Source organism: Sarcophilus harrisii, chromosome 6, assembly GCF_902635505.1.
Source record: "Sarcophilus harrisii chromosome 6, mSarHar1.11, whole genome shotgun sequence".
Lineage (NCBI taxonomy): Eukaryota > Metazoa > Chordata > Mammalia > Dasyuromorphia > Dasyuridae > Sarcophilus > Sarcophilus harrisii.
Window position 1 is genome coordinate 44223023 of NC_045431.1, and position 21394 is coordinate 44244416.

A 21394-nucleotide genomic window follows, 5' to 3' on the forward strand; every position below is an offset into this window, starting at 1 on the left:
GAAGTTAGTACATTTTTGTCTTGGAAATTTTTTTTTTAAATCTGCATAAGAAAAGACTAGTTTAAGAATCTGAGGTACAAATGTTAGAATATGCAGAACTCTTCTGAAAAACAATTCTGGTACTATAGGCAAAAATAATAGGCTGTCACTTATAGAACATGTTCAAAGAGCCTTTAGTCAGCTTTTTAATGTGATGAGTCAAAAAACGACTTGAAGGGTGATTGTGAAGATATTACAAGTTTGTTTGCTTTTTTATTTTCAAGAAAGTAAATGCAGATAAGTGAAATCTTATGGACTGTCTCCCAAATTTTCTTAGGGTTAGGGAAGCAGGCTGCTGAGTACTGCAGAAATGTTAGAAGGCCACAGTAATCCTTAATCAGTCATGTCTGTACTGGATCTTGGCCATCGAACTATATCACTTCCCAGTCTTCTTCCATTGGCCTTAAGCAGTGAGTTGGTTTTATTTCTTTTTTCTTGCTGTTACTGCTCCCCCTTAAGTAGATTTTCCCTTTGATTTCTATGTTAGAACTACAGAACTCGGGCCAATAAAATGAATGAGGGACCTGAAGAAGCTGGTGTGATTTTTCTGGATGCCCTAGCTCTGGCTGCATGCATTTCTAGGTACCAAGGCTCCCCCACAGCTGCTCATCCCATGAATCAGTAAGCTCTGATGGGTAGTTATGTCAAGCTTAAACTGTGTCTTCAAGAAGTTAGAGGAAGATGTATTAGATTAATGAAAAGTGCCCATACTGTGCGCCCAGCTGTAGTGGTTCCAGCCATGTTTCTTCCTCCACTCCCATTTAGCCCAACAGAGTCATTTTATATCTCTGATATCATCACAGTATTGCCTTTTTTCAGAGGAGGAAGAGAAATATTTATTTCGGTTCCTTTGATGTGAAGGAAAGAAGGAAGGAATTGGGCCTAATTCAATAGTGTTGTTTTTAATCAGAAGCTCAATATAGCAATGAAACAACTTCCCTTTCCTATCACCTGTTCAGGAAATGTTTAATATATGTTTGAACAGAAGGAAGAAAGACAAATAAAATGTTATAAAAGGCTATTTAAAGTGTTTAAGAATTAACTATCTAGATCATTCTTCCTTCCTCTTCTATTAAGATGGATAATCGAGAGATAATTTCTTTATATATATATATATTTAATTAATTAATATCTACAATTTTAATAGCCTTTCAAGGTTTGCAAAGTATTTTATATGTAGTTTCAATTAAGTTTCACAACAATCCTGTAAGTTAGGTCTTTTTATTATTATCTTCATTTTAAAGATGAGAGAAATGAGTTGGCTACATGTTAAATCACTTGCTCCTGATTATACAGTAATTCAATGTCTAAAGCAGAATTTGAATTTGTGTCTATTCTGAGTTACCAAGTTCAATATTGTATCTACTATGTCTTCTTGCTCCTCCAAAGTACAGCATGATAAATAACTATTTTCAATATGCCCAAATCCGTGCTATTTATTTTGAGGTCATATGAAGGATTCCAGGAATCTCCAAAGTGGAATAGGATTTTCAAATCATTTAATTTAGTTTTATGGATAAAGAACAGCAATATCCATAAAGCATTAGACTTTCAAAAGATAAAGAAGTTTATGCCAAATTGAAACCAGGATACAGATTTCTTCACCTCCAGGCCAATCCTCTCTCTTATTATGTGGTAGTACAAAAAAATGATGTTTTTGCTTTTAGGAGAAGTGTGCTCCCGTCCTGTCCCTACCAGTAAACAATTGGATGATTCTGAGACTCGGTTCCATTATCTACAAAACAATTATATTGGCTCAAATGATCTCTGGACAGGCTCCTTCCACATCTTTAAGGCTGATCATTTTAAGTGCTTTTTTTTTTTTGGTATTTCCAAGGAGCAGGAAAGGAAATACTAAACTGTGGTGAATGAAAGAATAATTGAAATTCAAAGATTAGTTTGGCCCAGAAGATAAAAGGTCTTCTGAAGAACATGAACTGTTCTGGATCATGAAGGGGAAAAAAGGATAAATTAGAGAGGAAGGTAGATTCATATTAAGTTGAGGAAATGTATATAGAATCAAAAATGACCATACCCTCTCTGTGGGTGTGTGTGTGTGTGTGGGGGGGGGGGTGATGGGAGATGACATTAATGGGTGGGGGATGATGAGGGCTCTAGGCAAATCTCCTATATGGCTTCCAAAACCCTTTACTTCTAAGTCTCTTCCAAACTTTTGGGCTTTCTTTCACAATCTAGCCTTTTTGAAACTTGTACATGAAACATATATTTCTACTTCAGTCACTTTCATTGGCTGTTCCCCATGCCAGTAACATGTTTCCTTTTCACTTAGCTTCTTAGTCATTCTTAGATTTTGGCTAAATTATACTTTCTGAGATGAACCTTTCTCAGTCTTTAAACTTAATGTCTTTCCTTTGAAAAAAACCCAAATTTGTCATTCATATAGTTTGTGAATAATGGTTAAACTTTGCATATATTTGTGATATTTTTTAATCTAGTCCATTCATTTGTCCATCCATCCATCGACCCACCCATCTATCCGTCCATCTGTCTGTCTATCTATCTCTTTTCTTCCCCATTAGAGTGAGCAGGAACTTGAGAGCAGGAACTATATTTCTTTATCTCTTTCTTGTTTTGCCTTTCTTTATATACCCAGCACTCATCCCAGTGTTTGGTACCTAGCTAAATGCTAGTTGATTGAATGACTACAAATAGTAGTCAAAGTGCAGACTTATATGGTAGAAGGAACTCCTGGGAGTTCTTATACCAGTAAAATCACAAATTCAGTTCTTATCCTATTAAATGTCACAAAAATTAGTTTTTAATTTATTCTATTACAATTTAACTTTGGAAAGTAAATTCATCAAAAGAAGCTTTCCTTATTACATTATGATAATTCTTACATTAATCAGAAAACATTCTCCTTGGAATATTCTGGCCCCAGATTGGCTCAACACTCATTTTTCCCTATTGAGTTTAAGGTATATGCAAAACATTTGAGGCACATACTAACCTGAGCTCACAAAACAAACATTTGTAGCTCTCTTTCTACAAAAGCCTGCACCCCATAGTTCCTTTAAATACTGAGCTTCCTTAGTGCACTTAAAATTTTATTTAAATTGTTTCCCACAGGACTATTCCATTGTGCAAACTCAGTTGCATATGTATCTTTCCTATTATCATGTATATCTTTTTTTTAAGGTAAACTTTCAATAAACACAGCTGCAAGGTAGGAGCAGAAATTGAGGTCACTTAGCTACAGGTATATTATGAAAATAATGTGCAATTTATAAAGCAATTGTAGTTCTCTGAATCCAAAGCTCAAGAGAGACTGCATATTTCTTTCCTAGCTTCATCTTCCTTTTTCTGTTCCTATTTTCTTTATTTAGAGGGGAATGAATTAGGTATTCTGCACAAGTGATTATTTTAGGAAAATGAAGGTACCAACTGTAAGGGCCCAAGCTAGCTTATATTTTAAAATTTTTGATAGAAATATTTTTCACATACATTGCTTGGTTTTGACAGAAAATAGTAAATATCATTTAAATTATTTTCGATTGATCCAGGTAGCTTATCAACATCTCTTATTATACTATTTATGTAAGCATGTAAACACACACACACAAATACATTCAAGTAGCTTATGAACCTCAGGTATTATATTATGTGTAATATCACCCTCATAAACCTATAAACCTTTCAGGTATATAGGACTTGTTTGCCCTTATGCTAAAGCACTCCAGGACTACTTAAGCCCATCAAATTCTTATATGGAATTTTTTCACTGGTTTTTTTTTTTTGTGTGTGTGTGTGTGTTATGTTTCTTTTTTGTCAATTGTAACTTATTAGTTTATTAACATTTCTGCCTCTATTTCCATCACGTGTATAATTCTCTGATCCTTGTTTACTTTAGACTTAGAAGCCAGAAAGTGAAGCTTATTTGTACCATTTATAAAGTCAAAATAAACTAATTGGTTCAGCAGACATCCATTAAGTGATTATTAGATGACAAGTACTGTGCAGTCCTAATGTCATCAAGATAGTTATATTCTATTGATTTCTGCATGAGGGGCTAAGAGGAATTTTTTGCAAATAGTATATATGATAGAGTTAAAATACTCTGACATCTCATGATGCTAAAAGTTGTTATTGTTGGGGTTTTTGTTTGTTTCTTTGCTTTTATTATCTTTTTATTTTAATTTTTTGCTTTCTAATTTTCATGTATTTTAAAAGAGTTATCTTCCAATAAATGATGGGTTGGGTTTATTGTCTTGTTAATTTATTAATTAGTAAGTTATAAAATGGTCAATCCAATGCAATTTAAGTGAGGGGTCTATAATCAATCAAGTTATGTAAGTGACTCCTACAGAATATGATTTAAGATAGATCTAAAAATACTATTGGATATTTTGGTTGGAGGTGGGAGGGATGTCATAGGTCTAAGTTTTGAAGGGATCTCATGTACACATGCCTAATTCCCTTTATTTTACAACTAAACAGAAGTGACAATAAAGGCATATAAATAAATTAACTGAGATCAGACAGGAAAAAAAAAATGGCATTAGAATTTGGATGTAAGTGCTCTGATTTCAGAACCAGTTCTCTTTCTAACCTGTCTGTCTTCTTGTTGTTGTTCATTTATGTCTGACTCTTCATAACACCATTTGGGGTTTTATTAGTAAAGTCACTGGAGTGGTTTGTCATTTCCTTTTTCAGCTTATTTTATAGATGAGAAAACTGAGCAAGCAGGGGTAAGTGACTTGCCCAGGACCATATGACTATTAAATATCTGAGACTGAATTTGAACTTGGATATTCCCTGACCCTAGACCCCCTGATATTCTATTGACTGTTCCAAGCAGCTACCTACCCTGCTATCTTACACATTTATTCTAAATGATTGTGTTAGAGTGATTAATTTAGGTGATTGACAAATTGGATGATGAGACAAAGGGTAATTATATTTCACAAGGTAGAAATATTCTAGCATAAAACCTTGAGTAGGAGTGAGAAATAAGAGCATTAGGACTAGATGCACGGTTAGTGCATTACCCAGGGCCTATCTTTCTTGCTTTTGTTACTATGGTTTTAAACTGATATTCTCTCGTCTTTTCCAAAACTGGGACCTGTGACATCCCTATCTTCTGGGGACCTCGATAGAACACTTCTCCCTTTCAAGTCCTGGCCTATGATAGGTCCAGAAGCCCCTCTGCTTAAATTCCTTTTTAATGAACTTGCTAACTTGAATATTTGAACGTCCTAATATGGGTCTCCTTTGTATTTGAAAACATATGTGTATAACTTTCAGGCTTTAAGCAATTATGATAAAATTTGCATAAATGATAGTACGTTATTCTACAATTACTGAAATTTGCTTAGCTAACTTATTTGGCAAACTCAAAATTATTTTTAAGGGAGGAATGTAAAAATAAAATATGTTTTATTTGACAGTTGACATCAATACTAGATCATCAATATAGGCTTGTTTGTTAATGTTTACACTCAGGTCTAGGAATTTTCCGAAGTTCTCACATTGCTGGATTATTTCAAATCATTTCCTGTCAGATAGCTACTGATGTGTAAGTACTCTTTGGGGAGAGCTAATACATTTCTATTTTTTTTTAATTGTACTGATTTCACTTTGATAAAAAATTCATTAAACTTCATTATTTCCCTAGATAATATTTAGGCTGATCCTATGCATTCTGCTAGGCTAAATTCCAAACTCAACTTTAATATAATGACTGGGTTCCAGGAGAATTTATTTTAATGAGGAAAGACAGCATTGCAGTGTCTTTACTAGAGGGATGATAGTCCCTTATGAACAGTTAAGAATGAAGCAATTAAAGTGGGGGAGGGAGTGGCCTTTCCACAAATGGTAAAAGAAAACTTATAATTAATATGGTTTCTGTGCTTGTCTAGAAGTTGCAATTATACTTTGGACATGGTGTATCTATTAAGTCTTTTTTTTATTCAATGGTATCAAACCTTTCATTTTTTCAGAGCACTTTAATGTGCATGTGAAAAATCTTCAATTCCCATTTTTTTGAATGAACAAATTGGGCTTTAGTAGTAATGTGATTACTATTATTGTGTCTTTCTTTACAGTTTTTTTTTTTGTTTTTAAAGAAAAATAAATGCACAAGTCATAAGTGACCGGGAGTGTATTAAATATGTTTATGTTTCTAAGTTAACTATAGAGTATGATTAATTATATCATGGAAAAGTGATTGGCATTGCCTTTCAGAAGGCATATATTATGTGCTGATTTTTTAAAATACACACTGCTAAAATCCATCATAGTGAATTTATTACTCTTTTGCAATGTAACTGGTTTCCTTTGTAATCTTTTATATTTTATATATTTAAAACTTTATTCTGAAGGAACCATGACCCTTGAATTGCAGTATTTCTGCAAGTTGGCTTGTTTTTTGAGAGTTATAGTGACCTGGTTAGGATCATAGAACCAGAACATGTCATATCCAGTTTATAACACTCTACATACTATTTATATAAATATAAACAGTAACTAATAGCATATAGTTTTTTTTAAAGTTCATTTAGCACTTGGATCACAACAATCCTTTTAAATATAATTTTAAAATTCCCACTTTATAGTTTATGAAAATAAGCCTGAGAGAATCTAGTGATTATGCCATAAACACATAGCTCAAAAGTATTGGAGGTATATTTTGAGATTAATTGTGGTGGGAGTTCTATTGATTTTATCTAGATTGTAAGTTGGGCGCTGGAGGTGTTGTTAGGAACAAGCAATGTTCAATTCCTTTTTTGATGATAGAGTTTGTGTCTCTTTGATTGGACTCCTTCTCTCTCCTCTCCTTTGTATTCCTCCCATCATCCATCCTCTTTTTTTGAGCAAATCCACCCACAAGTTACTTTAGCATTAATTTGATCCCTTAAGAAAAGATTTGATTCCTTCCCATCCCCTCACTGCTTTAAGTTAAAGTTATAAAACAATTGTAAGCTATAATTATTTAAAGCAAATTTTAGACTGTTAGAAAGTTGTCAACTATTAAAGCTTAAAACTGCATTATATGTATATGCAATATTTTATAAAGGGAAGCTTAGATTAAAAGGGAAATGGTTCAGAAGTCTCACCTTAGTAACCTGATTGTCTTTCTCTTTTGACTTGGGGAGTTTAGTATTATATTTTAATGATTTTTTTCCTTTGAAAGTGTGTGTGTCTGTGTTGTGTGTGTGTCTCTGTGTCTGTGTGTCTGCGTGTTCAAGTCTTACATATCGAAGTGTTTTAGGGGATTTTGCAATCCAAATATTCTTTATATTTTTAAATTAAAATTTTTTAAATTTTTAAATTTTTAAAATTAAAACCGGAACTTCCTAGTCCTACAATATCATTTAGTTAAGACAGAAGTAAGATTTAAATGTTATTTGAAGCTTTGAGTCTGAGTGACTCAAGGATGGAAATAGAGGGGAAGTTAGGAGATGTGACTTATTGGAAGAAAGTGAAATTCAGTTTGAGAAATGGAAAGTTTGAAATGAAGATGTCCAGCCTGAAGTTAGGAACACGGCACTTAACTCTTAGAAGGTTAGTGACCTGCCTAGAGATAATAAATCTTTGGAGTAGATGAGATAGCCAGAAAGTTTGAGTATAGCAAGTGAAGAAGACCAATTCCACTGAGAATTAAATGATCCAGTCTAAGTTATATAACTAGTTAGTGGTCTAGGTCTCAGGGCTCCCAAGTCAATGTTTTTTCTTTTAAGGAATATGATATCTTTATTTAGAACCAAAGCACATTTTTGTCTCTGTCACAGGAATGAGAAATATTTAGGAGAAAAATAACATTTATCTTTTTTTGCTTGACTATTGTTTCCTGCTATTCCAGGCTATAATGAATTCTCTCTCTAATTCGAGATTTTTGCTATAGACAAGAATAAATCCTTAGAGTGAAAAGTGATGTTGAACTCAGGTGTGTGAGGATGAGGAATGAGTCAGATGTGTGAAAAAAAAAACACAACAGGATAAAATGAAGAGTATGGGGGAGGGAGAATATATTAGATTGATGATTTTCTTTTCTTTTTTTTTGAAAAGCTTGTTGCAGAAGATTTTTAAATGCAAGAATCCTGAAGAAAAGATTTGCCAATTAAAATGTCTCTTTTGCTTTTTCACATTGTGGCTTTGCCTCAATTAGTGGTTTGTGACTGGTGAACTATCTGAAATCTGCCCCTTAAGTCCAGAAAAAATTAATGAAGGAGACTAAGGACCTGCCCTATAGAATTTTTAAGTTGCCCAACTAAGAAATGACTAAGGTTCAGCAAAAGATGTGATAACAAAAGCTGTGTATCAGTGTGTATCAGTAATTCAATTCCCTGTGGATGTGCATTTGTGTATATACACAAATATGTGTATACAAATATGTATACACATATATAAATATACATAGACATATATATACATATACGTCTATACACACATATATGTGTGTATCTATATATATGTATATAGATACACACACACACACACACACATATATATATATATGAGTTTGTGCCTCCCAAGTTTCCATCATCTGTTAAAGTAATTTCTTTTGTTCCATTAAAGCTATCACACACACTTGCAGTGGCTCAGAGTTGAGAAAGAAAAACGGAAAAATATAAATCAGCACAAAAACAGTCCCCAAGTTGTAGTCTAAACATAATCCTTCTCTTTAGGCACTTAAGTGAAGGGATAGAAATGATGATTCAAATCAGAAAATGTAACTTCCTGTGGTTTGCAAGGTGAAAATACTAAGTCTGGTCAGTGCTAGAGTTTTCTTTTTTCATTTTTTTAATCACATAGGACTTAGAATAATAATAGCTAGCATTTTAATTGTACTTTAAAATGTGCAAAATGTTAACTTTTTTTAAAAAATTTTTCCCCAATTATATGTAAAGATAGTTTTCAACATTCATTTTTTTTTAAGATTTTGAGTTCCAAATCCTGCCTCTTCTTCCTTCATCCCTTCCCAAGATTGCAAGTTATACAAGCACAATCATTTTAAATGTGTTTCCATATTAGTTATATTGTAAAAGAAAAATCAAGACAAAATGGAAAAATCATGAGAAAGAAAATAAATGAACAAAAAATGAAAATAGTATGCTTTGGTCTGAATTCAGATTCCATAATTCTTTCTCTGGATAGGGACGGCATTTTCCATCACATGTCTATTGGAATTGTCTTGCATCAACATTTACATATTATAATGATGTTTAGCATTTAGATAATTTTAAAACATGCAAAAATTTTGCCTATAATCATAATGACTAGCTTTTCTATTGTTCTTTTGCAAAGTAGTTAAAAATGTTCACCCATTTGATTCTCACAACAATCTTGTGAGGTGGATGCTATTCTATTATATTCCCATTTTACAGATGAGAAATCTGATACTGTGAAAGGTGAATTAATTTGTTTATCTGATTCTCCTTTTCTTCCTCAGGACTTACTATGTTAAAACCTAATGAGATAGATGTCCTATGGGATTTAGTCCAACTTTTTTTGGAGAATTCCAGAATTCAGCCTTTATCACTAGCCTCTATCTCTCTACGCATTGAGATTATGGGCATGTATCACAATATCTGGCTGTATATCTCTGTAGGGCTGTTAGTTTACAAAATATTCTACATGTATAATCTGATATAACCAGTGGTATCTGTACACTAGGCCTAAGTGATTCTTCAGTCTTTCCTGTTTTCTTTTTCAATGTATTATGGTCTGATGATATTATTTTTGCTGTTTCTTCTTTTATAATTCTTTGTTGGTCATGTATTGCATATCCCCCAAGTGTCTCTTTATTCTTTTTTAAGTCACTTTCAATTTGAACCCTTTAGAAAGATTGCATATTCCAAGATTCTTAGCCATACAGTGTCCACAACCTCTGAAGTAGTCTGTTCCTTTTTTGAATAGTTTTTCTTATTAGAAAGTACTTTTTTCTGTTAAACTGAAATCTATTCCCATGTAATATGCAGAGAAGGATATTTTAGTCTAATCTAATTATATTCTAGAGATACACTATGATTTTATACACCTGCTTTTTACCTTTAAATGCAGTTCTAGAGATGGAGAATATTAGAGCTGGGGGGCTGAGAAGCTAGTTAACATCTTTTATGTTACTCTGGGGTGGCCATTATCATATATAATGAATATATCTTGGTAATATAAACTTTGGGGGGTGGTCTATGCATATGTTATATCCAGTGACTGAACAAAAATGAGTAATGGCATTATTATAATATTTTCTACATGTCCCTCTGTGCAGAGGCCTACATAAATGTATATTTGGGAATTCTGTTTGGTGTGATTTAAATATTTATTTTTATCTCTCAGAGATCAGAACTATATCCTTCAACTTGAATTCTGTAGTTCCTTGAAGAACTAGATGTTTAATAAATGATTTTGATGATTATGGTGATGACTTTTCTCTCTTGTACCATGACTTTTTGAGGCAAATAAAAACCATCATGATAATCATTGGCTTTCTACAGTAGTAGTAGTAGTACCATGATTAGTCAGCAGTGTGACAACAGAATCGGATACTTAATCCAATATGGCTTCAGACAACTTAATATTGTGCCTTTTATTCTTGGCATGAAAATAAATCACAGTAATATAATACATTCTGCTCATTATAATTTGAAACAATGGTTATTTGAATATGAATGGTAGATTAAAATGACTTGTCTGTTTTTCATGGTCATTTTTTTGTCTTTTATTTTTCTCTGTCATAGTTATATATCTCTTTACCCTTCCTCCTTTTCCTTTCTCTGTCAACTCTCTTAACTCTCCCCTGAAGCAACAATAGCAAACGTGTAAATAAAATTATAGCAGCATAATAGGTCAGTACATGGAACATTCTATATCCATGGCCCACCCCTAGACTGTTCCTTTCATCCTACCCCCCTTTCTATACTGAACAGAGTCAAAGATGTTTTATTAGTGATTCCCATTTGCCTCTATGATAGAATACAAATTCTTTTGTCTGACATTTAAGGGAATTTATAATTGGGCTTTGGTCTATCCTTCCTGACTGATTTCCCTTAACTCTAAATTATAGTCAAACTAGTAGACTTGTTCCTTCTAGTTTTACTTCAATTATTTAGAATCTCTTGTTCAACTCAAATGTTGCTTCCTAAAAGAGGCATTTACTAATTGCTGTTATTGCTGGGTTTTCCCCAGTAATTTATGTGATTTCCCCACCCAACCTTCAAGTTTCTTTATGTTTATTTAGTTATGTTTCCATATCTTTCTCAGTGCATATTTCTCCCAGTAGAATGTAAGCTCCTTAAGGGCATGAGATGTTTGTTATTATTAGTAGTAGTAGTATTACTATAAGGTTTAGGACGCACACACACATACAACTTTTATAAAAAAGTGAAAGAAAACAAAAAAAAAAGTCTTGATGATTATAGGATATTATATTCCTAGAAAGGCATAATACCTGACATGATTAAACTGATTAAATTCATTTTTTTCCCATTAACATTTTGTTATAAGAGGAAATTTTCTTTTTGACCAGATTCTGGAAAGGTGCCCTGAATAAGTTTGAGAGGAGAAGCCTTAAATTTGAAAAATTGTATTACTTATACCCTTAGGTCTACAGGAAGTTTTGAACTATGATTATTGAAGGCAAGAGAAAAAGTCTGATCACCATTATGACTAGATCTTTCTGGCATCAAAACATACACATTTCTTCAAAATAATATTTAAAAGTATGCCTTATTTCATCCTTATGTGTGTGAGTTATTTTTCATTGATTTCTTACTTTATCCTCTGTATTTGACTAAGTAAAGAACTGATGTCCAATTATAAAAGAAGATTTACCATTAAAACCATATTTCTTTGACTAGAAATATTATATTGACACTCTTTTATATGTAAACTTTCTAAAGTGTTTAAAAATCAATTAAACAGAGCAGTGTAATTACAAATCACTTGAAGTATTTAATATTATATAGGATAATAGACTATTGAAGAGAAAAAGTTCTTTACACATAATTTCTGCTTTATTTTCATTACAGTAAGCCAAATGGAATGTTTCTACCTCAGCTGTAATAATTCTATATGAAGCTACACAGTAATTGAGAAAAATCTCTCTCTAGAAGACAACTATGAGAAATTATTTTATTTTAAACCCAGAAAGATTGTCCTGTGTAACTTAGTCTTCTTTCTTTTAGTTTTCATCTTTTATATTTCTCAACTTGTTTACTCAATATTCCAAAAATCATCTAATCACAAATTATTTCAGATAGGGTGATGTCGATGTCTCTCTGGTACAGAGTTTTACTCAGTGGTCAAATCTTGGTGAAATAGCCATTGGAAATAAACACAATGGTATCCCTCTTGAATTTCTTTGAGGTTTTTGTTTTTTGTTTTGTTTTCAAATAAGTTTACTGAACACCCAGAGATTCTGCAAGGAAGATTTTTTAACAAATATTCTTATAGAAGTCATTTCTTCTCACTCCCATATTTTAAGTCAGTTTGATTGCTAATTCTAGTAGTAAGGATGATTTTGTAAAGTAAAATTTGTTTATACACTTAACTTCCTTTCTTGCATTCATTTTGTTTATAAGTTATTTAGAGAATTTCAGGGGAGAGAGGGAAATATTAGGTATAAATTCCAATAGAAGATAGACTTCTTGAGGAAAGAAAGTGTTCCATTTGCTTTTATGTCTTCTGTAAGCAGCCTGGGTTTTTTTTTTCCTGTAATTGTATCACCAGCATTTAACATATAGTTAATGACACAAAGTAGGCACTTAATAAATACCAATGACTTGACTTTTTGTCCAGTAGTCACTTAATGAATACTATTTGACATTAGGATAAGATATCAGTATGAGGAATGGTCACTTTTTTCTGTAGTTTACCTGTTCACTAAAATTGAATCTTGTACCCTGAAGTATAGCAAGAGGTAATGAAGATTCTCTTGAGACACTCAGTTGTGTGGCATATGCCAGTGTGGTTGATGAGTTTCATTCTATTGAAGTGACTTAAGTGGGATTTAGAACAAAATTCAAAGTAAAATTATGATCTTTGGATTTCTGTTCCTTCGTTTTTTGAGATGGAACAATGGATTTATCATCTGATTGATACACAACATTAACAATGAAAAATGATTTAAACAAGAAGGCGTTGATGATATGAAATGGAATAGAAGCATGGAGGTATAAAAATTGCATGGTGGAATCAGAGAAATATGCCAATTGCTATCTGCATAATTTTTGGCAAGTAACAACTCCATACCTCCATCTATTAAATGAGGGGAATGGGATTTATGAACTCAAATGTCCTGGTGTTAAATTTACAAACCTATTATTTCAAAATATTTCATTATAAGGAAAGTTATTGTTACCTAAATCCCCCCTCTACAATTTTAATTGCTCAAAAGGTTGACTGAGTTTGTCCTGATTAGGACTAGAACTTTTTCTTGTAAGTCCCATGAAGGACCCTCCATTTTCTTCCATTCCCATTATATTATTTACTATCTATGTAATCATGAAAAAAGTCATTTATTTTTCTCAATTTTAGTTTCACCTATAAAATTTCAATATTACAATTCTCGTCTATAAAGTAATAGAAATTATACCCATAGACATAGCTCACAGAATTGTTGAGAGACCCAAATGAGAGCTCAATGAAAATCTTAAAGAAAAACACTTTATAAGTTATAGCACTTGTTGGTTTTATTTTAATCTGTTAGATACCTATAAATTTAGGACCCTGTTCTCAATTGTGAATAGGCAATGGATTTTCACTTAATGAGATAAATTAATCCCTGTTCACATGTTGGCTTTCTTGTGTGCTGTCTGTTGCAGATAACATAATTCCTGAGCTCAGTTAAAAAGCATGTCTCCAGAAGGCCCTCAAGGAGTGACTCTAATTATAGAGATTTTAGACACTAGGATACTTTTATTCTAAGATATATTTGCTCAGCCAAGCCCTTTGGAACCCCTTAAATTATTGTCAGTTCTCATTTTCTTCACTACTTATAAGTACAGCTAGCCCCATATTTATGGGCCTTTCAGTCTAAGAAATTTATGTCCTATTGATTCATTGCCATTGTTCAAATTTCCCATTGCTTTCTCCATCTTTCTCCATGTTGTTATTCATTTGCCTGGTTATCTTCATACAGATGATAGAATTCTCATTATAATGCTAAATATTTCTTTACTAATGCCAGATCCTCCTCCTTTTCTAATTTTAGTGTCTCTCTTATCCAGTTTGATATATTTTGTGCTAGATTCATTCCTTGGGATATTGTTAGTTTTTTTTTTTTTATTCCTTCTTTCTAATGACATCTTACGAATTTTTTAATCCTTAACTTTATTAATCACATTATAGTTGTATTTTTGGGGGGTGGGACTTGTTCAATGTTTTTACTTTAGTGGATACTTTCTTTTGAGATCTTTTGATTACTCTTCCCCCTTTTTTCCCTATTTCTTTTCATCTATTCCTATTAGAACCCGTAAGGACCAGTTATTCCCTTTTCTTATTAAGATTATACTTTTAGATTTCTAATTTATAGAGGTCTGTTGTCTTTTTTTTTTTAAAGATAACACTTTTGAAGTGATTATAGCAAACCAACTAATGAAGTTCAATAGCCTTAAATTACTGCATTATGATAGAAGCCTTTGGCAGTGACTCACTTAATTCATTATCATAGGTCCACAAATAGGTGGGACAGGTATTTTTGGTGGATCAAAAATGTCTATATTTCTTAAGATTTTCTTTTCCTAAAAGATATTTTTTCTAAGTGGTTATTTATATGAACATAATAAATCAATGTGGCATTATTTCATATTTTAAACAACTATCATTTGATTTGTGGAAGTCTATTAACTACATGAGTCTATCAAGCCATATAAAATAAAATTAAAAATGCTGATAATGAAAGTATGATGGAATTCATATGATTTATTTTTTGACATTCTATTGGATCAATCTTTAGTCCTATTGACTTGGATGTTCCTCTGTACATACTGTAAATCATCTATTCTTTCTTATACTGAATAAATCTTTTGTACTATTTTCCCTATATTATGTGGTCCATGTAATATGTTGAACACCTTATTCTTTTTATATTATAGCTTTTTATATGCAAAACACATGCATGGGTAATTTTTCAACATTAACCCTTGCAAAAACTTCTGTTTCAACTTTTCCTCTCCTTCCCTAGACCCCCTCCCCTAGGTGGCAGGTAGTCCCATTCATGTTAAATGTATTAATGTATATGTTAAATACAATATGTGTATACGTATTTATACAGTTATCTTGTTGTACAAGAAAGATCAGATATAGAAAGAGGGTAAAAATAACCTGAGAAGAAAAAACAAAAATTCAGGCCAACAATAATAGAGAGAGTGGAAATGTTATGTTGTGGCCCATACTCATTTCCCAGTGTTCTTTCTCTGGGTGTAGCTGGTTCTATTCATTACAAATCAATTGGAACTGATTTGGTTCATCTCGTTGAAGAGGGCCATGTCCATCAGAACTGATCATCATATAGTATTGTTGTTCATGTGTATGATGATCTCCTGATCCCGTTCATTTCACTCAGCATCAGTTCATGTAAACCTCTCCAGGCCTTTCTGAAATCCTCCTGCTGGTCATTTCTTATAGAACAATAATGTTCCATAACATTCATATACGACAACTTATTTAGCCATTCCCCAATTAATGAGCATCCACTCAATTTCAAGTTTATTACCATTACAAAAAGGACTGCCACAAACATTTTTGCACATGTGGATTCCTTTCCCTTCTTTAAGATCTCTTTGGGGTATAAGCCTAGTAATAACACTGCTGGGTCAAAGGGTATGCACAGTTTGATAACTTTTTGAGTATAGTTCCAAATTGCTCTCCAGAATGGTTGGATCCATTCACAACTTCGCCAACAATGCATCAGGAACACCTTATTCTTGATTAGGGTTTCTTAAATAAGGACTATGAACTTTCTTTTCTTTTAAAAGATCTTTTGATAATGATTTTATCATATGAAACTTATTTTACGCATTAAAATATTCTGAAAAGGGGTCCACTTGTTTTACCAGATTGTCCAAAGGAACAATTAAAACTTGTTTTAAATAATTTCCTATTTTTTGGTTATTAGTGTAACATACGTGTTTCCTATACCTTTACCTTTGCTTTAGCCCTCCAAATTGGCCACTTAATCTTCAAATATATTATTGTTCAGTTGTTTTCAGTTGCATTTGACTTTTTATGGCCCCATTTGGGATTTTCTTGGCAAAGATACCGAAGTGGATTGCCATTTCCTTCTCCAACTCATTTTACAGATGAGGAACTGAGGCAAAGAGAGTGAAGTGATATTTGGATCGTGTTTAAAACTGCCATACAATGGAATACAATTTTCATTCCTCAAAAATAGCTGTGTTCTAATAGTCACAAATGTGCAGCAGCATTGACTGGAGTGCATTTGTGTTAAAAGCAAAACCAAAAAAAAAAAAAAAAAAAAAATCTTGGGCTTTAGCAGCCTGGGATTGTTATACACACTGTAACTTGCTCCATAAGCAATCTAGCCCATTCTTTTCCTCCCATTCAACTGTGGGATAAACTCCTTTCTTTACTGCTGTGTCTATCTTCAATACATACACTGACATACAAATACAATAGACTGGCCAGCTAACAGTACGTCATAGCCTGGAGAGTTGGCGTTTTTCATCCATTTAGTTTTCCAATATGAAATGTTACCTTGAGATCTTTTGAGTAAATAAACGGATCCAACTGAGTATTGTCTCATTTAAAGTAAGCATTTTGGAAAGATAGAGATGTGTTTTAGTAACATGGCCATTGTTAGAAATGGTTTTTTAAAGCTATTCCTTTGGAACTTTCTTCACATTCTGCGCCACATTCTTTTGAATGCCCACGAGTAAATACATCTTTGTCCTTTAGGGCAGAGTTGAAATTTTGAAGCTACTCCAAATAATGGAAGTCTACTGAGGCGAATAAACATGGGTTTAAAAGGAAAAATGACTTGTAAACTGATTCTGAACACCATTCTAAAAGGGATAAAATATTTTTATATGTCACAAAAATGTTTGTAGCCTTCCATGATGAAATTCTTTTGGAAGTCAATTTCTGTTTGTGTGTGTGTGTGTGTGTGATATATATTGATATATATATATATATATATATATATATATATATATATGTGAATATATACATGCATACATGTGTGTTTTAAAGCTTATCTTTATCACTAATTTTATTGTAGTAAAATCATCACTAAAATAGATATTTACCATGCTACCATTAATATTGTTTGCTTTAAATGTAAATTAAATTGTACCTTTTAGTTGTATAATTTAATCTTAATTTATTATTTCCTATTTTTTCACAGAAATGTTGATTGCTGTGATCTGCAAAAAAAAAAATATGGATTTTTAGCAACTGAAGAGCAAGTCAAGGTAACTATTTAATCCCTGATAACTATGTTTAGTTCATTTAAGAATTCATGAAGACATAGTAGATACTATTTAAATTAAAACACCACCACCTTTTATTAGACTTCAGCTATGTTCATATCACAGCCTAAGTGTTAGGAATAACAGAATGATTTACAAAAATGAAATGGTATCCATCATAAAAAAGTTTGCAGTACTAAAGTTTCATCTTTAGTTATACCTAGTATGTTAGTAGTATACTTTTATGAATTTTCATAAGTAATTTGAAAGTCAGATTGTAATTCCTTTGTCTTGGTTTTTCTCTTTTAAGAAAGAAGCAGAGCACCTAGATTATGGAAGACTTTGGCTTTTACAAAAATAACAAAAAAAGTTTTTCCTTTTAAAAAAAAGCATGGAGTGGATAGTCTAAAAATCACGTACAAATAAATTTTACCCAAGAGATGGAAAAGCTAACTTGTAAGTTAGATGAGTGTATCTGGTTATTTAACAGCATTAAATTTTCAACTGCCCAGTGGTATCTGTTATATTCCCAAATTATTAATATTAACAAATATAGCAGATAAATAGCCAAAAGCAAATGCATATTGTGAAAAAAAAGTTTTTAAACTTCATTTCCCCATCCTGAAGTATAACTAATTATCCATTTAGATTAGATTTTTTTATTATTTGTGGATTACATCTGAAAGTAGCTTGTTCTAAACTGACAGACTTTTAAAAATAAAGTATGAACACTTAAAAAAATACCTATCATGAAGAAGGATCAAAATGTAGTTAGTAGTAGAATAGCTCTGAAGCTTATTATGCTTTGTTGATTTTATTTTTGGTCACATTCATTGATTTTTGAATTTAGATTGTAGAATCTTGGTTCCAAATACCTTTTTTTGAATTATCCTTTTCCCTTTTGAACGTGTTATTTTCTATCTGAGTTTAAAATTATAATATCAAACCCAAAGGAACATATAGCATTTATTAACCTATTAAGAGTAGAAATAAAAATAAAATTCACTGAAAGTTTAAATTATTTTGACTCGAGAATTTTTCACATTTGTGAATTTAGAAAGCTCATCAGAGAATAGAGAGATCTCTGGTCCTTGAGAAATAAGAGTAAATTTTCAAAGGAATTAATTGGTGAAGATAATATTTTTATATAAACTTGTAATTAAAAAGGATTGTAAGTAAACCCTATGTGAAACACTGTGGATTTCACTGTTTGAACATGATTTTTTAATCACCTAGCACAAAAATATGTGTCCATGTACATATGTTTATAACTCTATGTAGTCGGGTTTTTTTTTTATATTTAATAATCTATGTATCCACACATACTGGTAAGGTAAGTAAGTGGGCTTGGAATCAGGAAGACTCATCTTTCTGAGTTTATTTGGTCTCAGACATTTATTAGTGGGGTATCTCTGGGTATGTATCTTAACCCCGTTTGCCTCAGTTCCTCATCTATAAAAATAAGCTGAACAATGAAATTCCAAACCACTACAGTATATTTGTCAATAAAGCCCCCAAATAGGATCATGAAGCATCAGACAAAATTGGAAAACAATTGAGCAACAATGACATTCACACATATATACATATTATGTGTATGTATGTATATGTGCACTGTACACACACACACAGATTTTCATGAATAATAATTTAAAAGTAATTTAAAACTGGAATATAAGTTCCTTGAGGGTAAATATCATATGTCATTTATCTTTGTAGTTTTCTTGGTGCTAAACTCTATATATTCATTACAGATGTTTGTGAAAACAATGAAATAATCCTAACATTTTGTTCTAGCAAAAAAAAAAAAAAAAGGGTGTGTGTGTGTGTGTGTGTGTGTGTGTGTGTAATATATAATGACAAATGAATGAGACAGAGCATGAGACTGCAATATTTTGATAAGTGGGTTAATAGAGAACTTCTTTTCATCTATAGTCTCATTTAAGGAAAATCTTGTTCATATGAAGTCAAAAGAGAGTGAATTTAAGATAAGTTTAATTTTCTTAAACAGGTTTTATTTGGTTTGTTCTAATGTATATTATTGTTAATGTTAGTATTAAATGTTTTATATAATTAGAACTTCTTTAAAGATATTTTCATTCTAGTTTGAAACTTTGCATCATATTTAGCAGATATATTAGCAAACTTGCATATATAGGTAAATTTTATATATATGTTTGCATGTATGTATATATATATATATATATATATATATATTCAGAACAATCATATTTATGTTTTGAAAGTATCTTGTTCATTAAGGGTATGAAATTCCATGTTACATATTCCATTTCCGCCCCCTCTATGGGCTGAAAGCTGTCATTTCTTCCCCCAATATTTTTTACTTTCCCTTTCATACACAGAAATCAACTTTTGTTTTATAGAACAAAATTAAAGTAAGTAATTTTCAATTTTGAAAAAACTTTTTTGTAGTATCTTCCAATTCTTAAAAACACATTCTTCAATAAATTTGTGGATTTTCAAGAAGGTACACATCTTTTGTGAAGGTTATCATCTCATGATATGACAAAAACTTGGGCTTTTTGATAAGTCTGATTATTTAAAACTAAAATAAAGTTTTAACTTTTAGTCTTTCATGGAGTAAATTAGACAAAGTCAAGACTTGAACTATGAAAGTTACTAAGTATATGACTTCTCTATATTCATTATCATTGCTGTTTAAAAAATTTTTTTTGGTTTACCATGGTATTAGCATTTCTAATTAATTTAGAAACCACAGGCACTTGAAGTGAATGAATGATATAATAATTGGGCCATGGGGCCAACTTAAAATGCTCAATTATTTTGGCCATCAATCCCATCCCATTTTTTTCCATTCTGGGTGATATCCTTGCTGTCAGAATGTGTCAGCTATATAGTGGGTGCCCTTCAAATTAACATGCATAAGCAGTGGCCTTCAGAAAGCTACAAGAAGATAATTCTCACTGCTAGGGAGCTGAGCTGAATGGGAGCTAATAATATTAGCTACTGGTGAGCTGAGCTGAATGTGAGCTGTCTGTCTACAATTATGTAACATAAGATGATTCAGAATAGAAAACAATGACCATGAGTTAGTGTATATAATAAACATCTTCTCATAAAATCTTATTTCAGGACACAAGAGAATTATTTGTATGATCACCTAGAATTAATGTTAATATGTATATTTTTGCGTCAAATGTGGTCCTTAGAAAATGTCAAAAAACACTCCCCCAAGGCCCTAAAACTTTTTTTAATGCATTTGATTACTACTATTTGGAGAATTGTGTTTTTATGTTCAAAGAAGATTTATTTTGAAAAATAAGTAAACATTCACTGGAAACCACGTCTCATAAATTAAAATTGTTTATATAACATAAGATTTTATCCAGAAATTAGCTCAGAATATAAGGAAAGAGTGCTTTGGAACAACTAAAATAGATGATATAAAAATCCACACAGTAAAGCCACTTAGAGGAAAGTCCTTTAGCCCCTTCCTTACCCACAGAACCTCCTAAGTTTAATTTATACCTAAGATTGGCCATCTGTTTACCATATTCACCTCCTATTTCTCAGGCCTTGAGAAGCAGAAAATCATAAGTAATGAACAACTAGAGACAGATTGGCAGCAGTAAAAAGTAACAGCTGACAGGTTCACAAAGGCTGAAAACTATTCAAAGCAAGCACAAGAATGACAAGTTTCAACAGGTCATTTACTGTAGGGGCAAATAGCCTGATATACCATAATGGATCTGTTGTATAGTGCCCTGTAAAGTAACTTACATTGATAATAATTGGAATCATTAAGAAAATATTATATTCAGTTTACAGTTTAAGAAAACTTAAAAATATGTAATGAATTTTGGAAGATATGTGTCCTAAAAGTATTTACTGGTTTTTTGTTTTTTTTTTTTTTGGCATAAAAGGAAATATCTGACTTTTTTTTTTTGGCTATCTGCTATAATCCTTATAATTCCTATAGCCAT

The 21394-nt window shown here is 31.8% G+C and overlaps 1 long non-coding RNA gene across 1 annotated transcript in view; it reads left to right on the plus strand.

Moving 5' to 3' along the window:
* The window catches only part of LOC116420164, a 253344-nt gene that overhangs the window by 186639 nt on the left and 45311 nt on the right, over positions 1 to 21394 (plus strand). The window contains exon 2 of the long non-coding RNA XR_004230445.1: positions 17366 to 17432. This is a non-coding gene — a long non-coding RNA (uncharacterized LOC116420164). The remainder of the gene's footprint in view (positions 1 to 17365; positions 17433 to 21394) is intronic.